An 8,553-nucleotide genomic window follows, 5' to 3' on the forward strand; every position below is an offset into this window, starting at 1 on the left:
TCAGTCCTCTACCGCTAAACTACAACTGCTCAGAAGAAAAATTAGCATATCTCGAAAGAATAAATCATAAATAAAGCGGATCAGTTTGGAATAGAAATTCATTTTAATAACCTGTAGCAATAATTCGAATGCAAGGAGCACCTTGTTTGAAACGATATGAACATGCACGGAATAATAATCGTGAAGATATTAACATTTAAACTAGATGGTGGCAGCTTGATTAGCACCGTTGCTAATCTACGAAGAAACGGGTCGTGTCAACTTCTAGGAGGCGTATGAGATGCTTGTGTTATGTTAGGTATCGAGTCGTAATGTATGTTTATTCAAATTATCATTCAAGGCGATTGATTATTGATGTAGCACTTAATCTTTTCGAAGTCATGACTACAGGATTCGGGCTCACCTATCTACAGTTTGGTTTTATTTAGTTGTGCAAGCTGTAGCATTACGTGATCGTTAGCAGCGCATCGAAAAGGGGAATTCCACAGAAATATAATTCTTTATTTATATCGGGCGATAGAGAGCGCTCTGCAATACTTCTCGACTTGTGATTGGCTGATGTTTTTTATTGATTGAACATTGCTTTCATAGTTTTAAATCAGTATAAATATTAATAAACTCTTCTGCTTCGGACTTAGACACTTAGGACTTAGACTGCCCTAGGAAGAATGCCACAAAGCTTTAAAGTTTAAAAGGTTGAATGTAGGGCTCATTTGTCAGCAAAAATATTTAAAGTTAACACTAAAATGGTCACTGCATTTAATTAAAATAAAAAAATGAATTTATTTTTATATTTTAATGCGACGTTAAGTCCTGGCAGTCCAAGTCTGTAGGGACAGATAGTAAATAATTTTGAAATGAACGAAATGAATTTTGAAAACGTTTTATTTTACTTTATTATGGTTACGTTATTTATTACTTTTGAAACCATGGATTATTATATAGGGCGTACCATGTATTAATTGATAATAACCTTTAAATTCTCTCTTTAAATCTTTTACACTTATAACCAATCGTCATATATGTAATAGTGTGATCAAAATGTAAAGTGCTTTTGTTTATAATTTTTTTTTTATTTATTCTTTTAAATAAAATTCGTCCCCTTTAAAGTAATTCCTGTCGGATAAAACGCACTTTTGCCAGCGCTTTTCCAGAATAATCTTTTTCCGGTATAGCTTTCAAGACTTTCATAGATTCGGTTTTTATCTCCGTAATCGTGTCAAAACGTCGTCCCCGCTTTGGCCTTTTAAATTTATTAAATAGCCCGAAGTTGCACGAAGCCAAATCAGGCAAATACAGTGGTTGCGGAGCGATGTGAGTCGAGTTTTTGTCAAAAAAGTCTAGAGAAAAAATGAAGTACGACATCAATCAATCGAGACTGAAACACAATATATTCTTCAGAATGGTTTGAGCTGGGCCAAATGATAATCCATCACTATCAGCAAGGGATCTATTGGTCAATAGACGATTTTCAAGCATCAAATCTTTGATTTTTTAAACGTAGTCCTCGTCGGTTTTATATGGCAATTTCACCTTGTTTTTTGACCACATTAGTAAATACTCTTTATATTAGGTACAGTATTGTTTCGGAGTTGATAATGCTGCAAGCCCTAAGACTAAGACTTTTACGGCATCATCGTCCCTGAAATATAATAAATTGTGTTCATGTATTTTCTAAGTAACATATCCTTGTTTTGAATCAAAGCGGCGTTGACGCTTCGTCGATTGTAAGACATATGTATGTACATGTATCGCTCTTGACGAAAACGCTTACAGCACCGTAATTGTTGTGTGGTTCTAATGATAGCTTATGGTAACGGAAACTGGCTATTCGTTTGCATCGGCCAGGCGACACATCCTCTATTGCCGGTTCAGTGTGTTTGTGTGTGTTGGTAGGTTGATGGTTATGAGTTAATAAAAAAAAATATGACAGAACAATGACATTCACAAAAAATTACAATAGAATTTCAAGTTTTATTTAAATTATTGTCAATTTCGTCAAAAATTACGAAGTTTAGATCAAGTCTTAGTTATATGTTCTAGATAAGAAACCAATATAAGCAAATTTTAATTAAAAATCGATGTAGTAGATGGTCCCCGTTTTTGGTAACTGGGACGGTGTAATTCTGGGTTATATTGTTTTTTCAGTTTTGTATATTTATTAATCTTTCTCCTACCTTTCTTCACAATTTCTTTTTCACTTTCCTTACATCCTTCACATTCTTTCATTCATCATCTTTTTTCCTTACCTACATTGCTAGCAACATTTGGTTTTTATTATAGCATCTTTTTAATTATTATTTTTGTAAAAGGCTATGAGCACTGAATACACCGATAATAAGATAGAAGTTATAATTTCTTTAATGTTATCATCAACACTAAAAACATCATTGGCAAAGGAATACAAACAGAGGCCTTGACGTAATCGGATATTTCTTCCGTCAGACACACAATTATTGGGTGAACTTATCGACAAGGATAAAGTGGGCGGCCATCGGTTGATAGAAAAGATTTGAAGATACGATGTACATAAATATTAAAAAACGGAATACCTTTAACACATATTGTATTAAAATAAACACAATGTATACATAGTATATCCATTTATATGTAGAAGTATTATATCTACTTTTCAGCGTTGTATACAATATTTTTTTGAAAAATTGTTTTATTTAATTTAGTTTAAAATAGTTTAAGAAGAGGCTAAAATAACTGAGTTTAGTAAACAGGTGTGACATGCAAAAACGTGAGCAAAAAAAAACTATGGAAACATTAATAGTAAATGTAAAATAAAGGTACGCACGCTAATGTCTATTGAATATGAATACTAGTAATAATAAAGAAAAGTATACAATATTTAGTGTAATAATTAAAAATGATGATTAAAAATGAGATATTTAGCTGGTAGCTTTTCTTAACGACACATAACTCGTGCCACAAGCGTGCAACCTCAACATGGTGCGTGATTTATCTTGGATATTTTGTGTTTAATGAAAAATAATGTGCAGTTACAACGCACCGGTGATAAAGACAATATTTTTTCCTATTCATCATAATCATCATATCTGTCATAGGACATTTAATGGAATCAGGAGTTACCTTGCGGAAGTCCATCCTCAGTAAAAAAAGGACATCAACTGTCATAAGACGTGAACTGCTGAACGTAACGCCTACCCCATAGATTTCAAATAAAATATTATAGGTGTTTAATTACAATTATATTATACAATTAGGATACTGGTATCTTTTTGATATCTAGAAGCCCATATAGGCATTAATAACTACTTATCTTTTTCTAAACGTGGCACTACAACTCTTTGTAGATCTTAGTCTCTTCCACGATCCTGTTCCATCTCGCTCTGTCCTTCGCCGTTCTTTGCCAAGATGTTTCCGTCCGATACTCCTTAGATCTTTCTCTATACATTCCATCCATCTATTTTAGAGTCATCCTCGAGGTGTTTTTTGTATCTATATATATATTTTTATATGTATAAGGTCCTTCTTAAAATCGTTTTTTTTTTTAAACTGTTGTACTTACTATCAGAAAAATTACTTTAATAGAGTACCGACGGATCGACACAAGTACCGGACAAATTAAGAAATGTTTAAAGGGACATAACTTATAATTACGTTGACGCAATGGACTCGACGCTGGTACGCTGCGATGAATATTAATTAAATATGATTGTATTTCCGGCGCCGAAATGCATGTCCAGCGCTGGAGGAAATGAAGTAAGGACCTTACGACTGGAATTGCCCATTTCATTTCAAACTTAATTTTATTTAACAAATTATGATTTTAAGAAATATAATACGATAATAGCAATATGACTAGCTGTGGCTCAACGCTCACCGCAACCCATGAGTGTTAAACTTATATTGAGTGACATTTCGAGCCAGTCTTCTCTTGTGAGACCTTGCACGAAGTAACACGCAGATGCTCCAAGGACCGTACTAACAGCAGATGTCAATAACAAAACAGTAATGTGTGTATTAGCGTTATTTAATTTTCATTATAAGGATATAATACTTTTTTAACAATAAAAAAAGGTAAACCAGTCACTTGAGTTTGTATAGATCAGTGATTCCCAAAGTGGTCTAGATCGACCCCTAGGGGTCTATGGCAACCTGCAAGAGGTCTACGTCAGCGAAAAAAAATTTGGGAGTCCATGAAATGAAAATGGGGGTCCACGATAGTGAATCTCAACACATAAACTGATAGTACCTATTTACTTACATCATACTATTTTACATAACAGATAACAAAATTTTATTTTGAGTAGTTTTAATTTAAATTCAATAAATAAATGTATAAATTAACGTGTATTTTTACTTTAAGTTTTTAACACTAAACTTCACTACAGTTAAAAATTTACAGGAAATCAATATCAGGTAAGTAGGGGGTCTACCCAACACGGAAAAACATGGCAAGGGGTCTACGACACAAAAAAGTTTGGGGAACTCTGGTATAGATTGAAGTATGTTATTCGGCTTTAATTCAAATTCTGTAACGGTTCTCACTAAATTACCTTATGTTTATTAGCAGAGTTGTCATCATATATTTATGTTATAATTTACAAACGAATATAGGTCAAAATAGGTAAAATCATACGTTAATTTAATCGCAGTTTTTCCAGTATGTTTATTCGTATAAGTATTGTCGTATGGTTTGATTGATTTGTGTTTTTGTATTTAAAACATATGTATAATAAAATTAAAAAATTACAAAGTGGTACGTTAACATTTACAACACTAGTATGTAAGCACCATATTTCTCATTTAAAATAACGTTGTAACAATAAAAGACAAATTTGTTAACTGGCTGCCTGTTTATCTAAAGGAAAGTGATAATTATAGAAAATAACACAAGTTATCATCTGTTAAGTATGCATTTTGAGGTTCCACGTCCCCGACACCAGCTACGAATAGACGCGAGCCGTAAAAGGCTAAAATTAGTACTGAACATCGTAAATGCTGAGCACGAATGTCTCTTTTATGGAAAACATTTTTATGTGGAATGTCATATAAAAGCCCAACAAACAATAAGCATCCTGATGATGCAGCTACCGAGTGTTTACTATCTCCAAAAAAACTGTTGACAGTTTAGTATAGTTAGTACGTGTACATGTTTGGCAGACTTATGTGTTAAACATTTCTCTCAAAGCTTCATACAATCAATAAAATTTTATTAAACAATAAAATGTTACGTCTATGAATGATGACTGAATATATTTGATTTTTAAATGACAATAAAACATCACTTCTGTGTTAAGAATATTTGTACAAGTGGTCACAATATAAAAAAACTCACGGTTATTGTTGTGGGTTCTTTAAACGTTTGATCAGAGAACATAGGGGGCTAAGAATATTTACAGCTCTTTCGAGTTCACACCGAGATCGATTCAGAAATATGGAAGTCTGACGAACCAAAGCCACCGACGTAGCTCGAAGAATTACTCGTCTGAAGTAGAATGGGCGGGACAAATCGCTCGCGCCGAAAGGTTCTCCAGTGGAGTCCAGAAGCCGGTAGACGCAGCGAGGGAAATCCTCTCACTGGGTGAACAGACGACATGACCAAGGTCGGGGGAAGTCGCTGGATGCGGGCAGCGCAAGACGCGTTATTATGGCAATGAATAAAAAAGTTGAAAGGTGCTTTTATATTTCAGATCTATTCCATTACAATTTTTCAAATTGAGCTCTTGTAGCATTCTTCTCATGACCTATATAAATCATCACTCTTAATGATCCCAAGTTGGTTTGGAAAAAGCGCAAAAGCCTTACTTCTAGAATATCACAAAAAGTTTCATTCACCTAGTAGCGATACAGCCAATTTTTGCTACACCTGTGCCTCTAGTCTGACCAGTCTTTGCTCGGCACTAGTTTCTATGTAACACCTCATTAATGTAACAAATTCAATAATTTTTAAAATAAATAACAAAAAGGGAGAATCAAAAATCCTATAAATAATGTTGAGCATCGTGTAATTCTTTGCTTCAATATGATTCATTGATAATTATAAAAATAATAAGTGTGTGTACACGTGTATGTATTTAATAATTAAACGAATAAATTTCTTCAGTAAGTTTGGAACAATTTAAGCAACAAGTATGAATAAACCTTCGTTTTCTATTCAACGCTTCCCCTCAGTAGTTCAACCGGCCTTGCAGCTAACTGGATCTATTAGCGCGATGTTTAGACGATGGTTAGATGCATTGTTAACTGCCCGCGATACGGACAGACGCGCTTCGGTATTTCTTTCGTATCCATTATACGTACAGGTGTAATAATAATACAAAAAAGTTAATTACACATGATTGCTTTAATACACGTATGTGGAAAATTTTTATACTTCTTTATATTGACTAATAGTTTTAGTGAATTATAAATTGTGTTGTCAGTTAAAATAAAAGTTAAAATTTAAACAATTGATAAACCAATGCCTTATTTATACATAAGACTGATTCTAGTCTCGTTTTACTCTATGAGTAGACTAAACATAATAACATCTGCTGCTGAGAGTTATGGATTGTCTATACGACAATAAAGACGCCTAGAACAAGCTCGTCTTAAATTGCTGGCAATTCTTTCAACTTCAATATACTTTCATAGGTTATGTATAAAATTGTGTAAAATCATTCTTTAGTAGCAATTTATTTTGGACAGCTGTCATTTTTTGGACGCAGACTCGAAAATATAATAAAAGATTTTACTATGAAATTCTAGCCTGAAAGCAGCTCCTGACTGTAAACTTATAATAGACGCGTATGAGAAACGATGTAGAATCCCTGAGGATATGATGGCGGTGACGCCATATAGAGTGGGCTTTTGTTCTATTTTCAAAAATATTGAAATAAGTTGCACTTATAGAACTGTTCCTTATCCTCCTCTAGACATATATACCTAAGGCTCATAAAAACAAGTACTACGACGTAGTTAATAGATTAACTGGGAATTTACCATGATGAATTTGAATTTGTAATTTCTCTGTAACTTATCTATGAACTCTGAAAGATTTAGCCTTGTCAAGTGTGAACATCGACTCATTTCAGGAACGGACTTCCAAAGCAGCATTGGTGGGGTCATTTAAATTTTTTTCAGGAAGAAAGGAGTCTCGTCAGTGAATGTAAATGCCAATACATTGCAAGAGGCCTTTTTAAACCTACTGGTTATCAGCCCCGAACATCGTACCCAGCTCTTTGTTCAACGCGATGGACCCAACATCCGCATCGTGAATCCATTGAATGATTAAAAGTTTCGTTTGTGGATTTCTAAGGGAGAATATAGTTGAATTTGAAGAATATAGTTGAATTTGATGTCGTGATGGGTGTAAGCACCTTGGTGAGGAAAACAGAATGCCACCGTTTCCAGCAGGGCGCGTCCATTGTGATAAATTCGTTCAAATGAGGTTTCATCGAGTAAAGAGGAAGTCCCGGAATGAGTTCGTTGACGTCGACAGCTAATATGCGCTCTATGACGCGACGCGACACACATACAGGCCGTACGATGATTGATTCGCTGATTGCCCCATTAGTACTGGTTAGTGAGGACCATTCTTCAGTAATGCACTTGCTCCTCACAAAACAGGTGATGTGATATGTATGACGAATTTGGTTAGTGATACAACACCATTCTTTCCTGTGCAGCCCCATAATTTAAAATTGTGATGATTGTAAGACATGTCTCCTACGCACGAATATATATTTATTTTGACATAATTTACAGTAATTAATGTATTTATTTTAATACACTTATTACTGCAAAACATTATAATATTATAAGTGTTCAAAATCTCTGCTTCTCAAATCTAAACCGGTGTTCGATTTTGTTTAATATTTATTAATAATATATAAATGACATATACGTATATTTCTTATGTATAACAATAACAAATTTTGTAAGTAAATGTCTATAAACCCATTATGACATAGCTATATCGCCGAAAAATGACAGGGTAAATAAAGTTGTAACCTGTGTTTAGGTGAGTTATACTGACGAGTCCCCTATTTACATATTTTATATATATCCCCTATTATACAATGTATTATATATCTTTTTAAAATTTATTGTGAAAGCGGGGAGGCAAATATACTATTACAATTATCAACATAATATTAATAGTAATATTCAGTACATTACACCTACAATTTCATTATTTATATTACAATAAAATATAATAGATATGTTGATCACAACTACCCACATGTACTCAGTTTAAACACGGCAATGTTAATTTCCTGATATAAATGTTTAACAAAAATATGGTAAAAATTAGGCTATTTGCTTTTATTAATAAGTAGATATAATGCAATGTTTATGTTAATATCGGAGAGCAACATTCAGGACAACTTTTATGTGTTAATGTTTTTAAAAATGGAATCGTATATTTTAAATTTTAATGATATTTTCATTAATCAATTTAAAGTAACAGTTTTGTCTGACCACCGCGATGACTGTATCGCATCGATACGAGTCGGTCTCACTATAAAGAAAACTTCCTTATTGTTCGTCTCACAGGAACTATTGCGCAAGTTTACAACGGTTACAAAAACACAA

This window comes from Battus philenor, unplaced genomic scaffold, assembly GCF_028537555.1.
Source record: "Battus philenor isolate CCGP_79_NKW_IND1 unplaced genomic scaffold, ilBatPhil1.0.hap1 SCAF_27, whole genome shotgun sequence".
NCBI lineage: Eukaryota > Metazoa > Arthropoda > Insecta > Lepidoptera > Papilionidae > Battus > Battus philenor.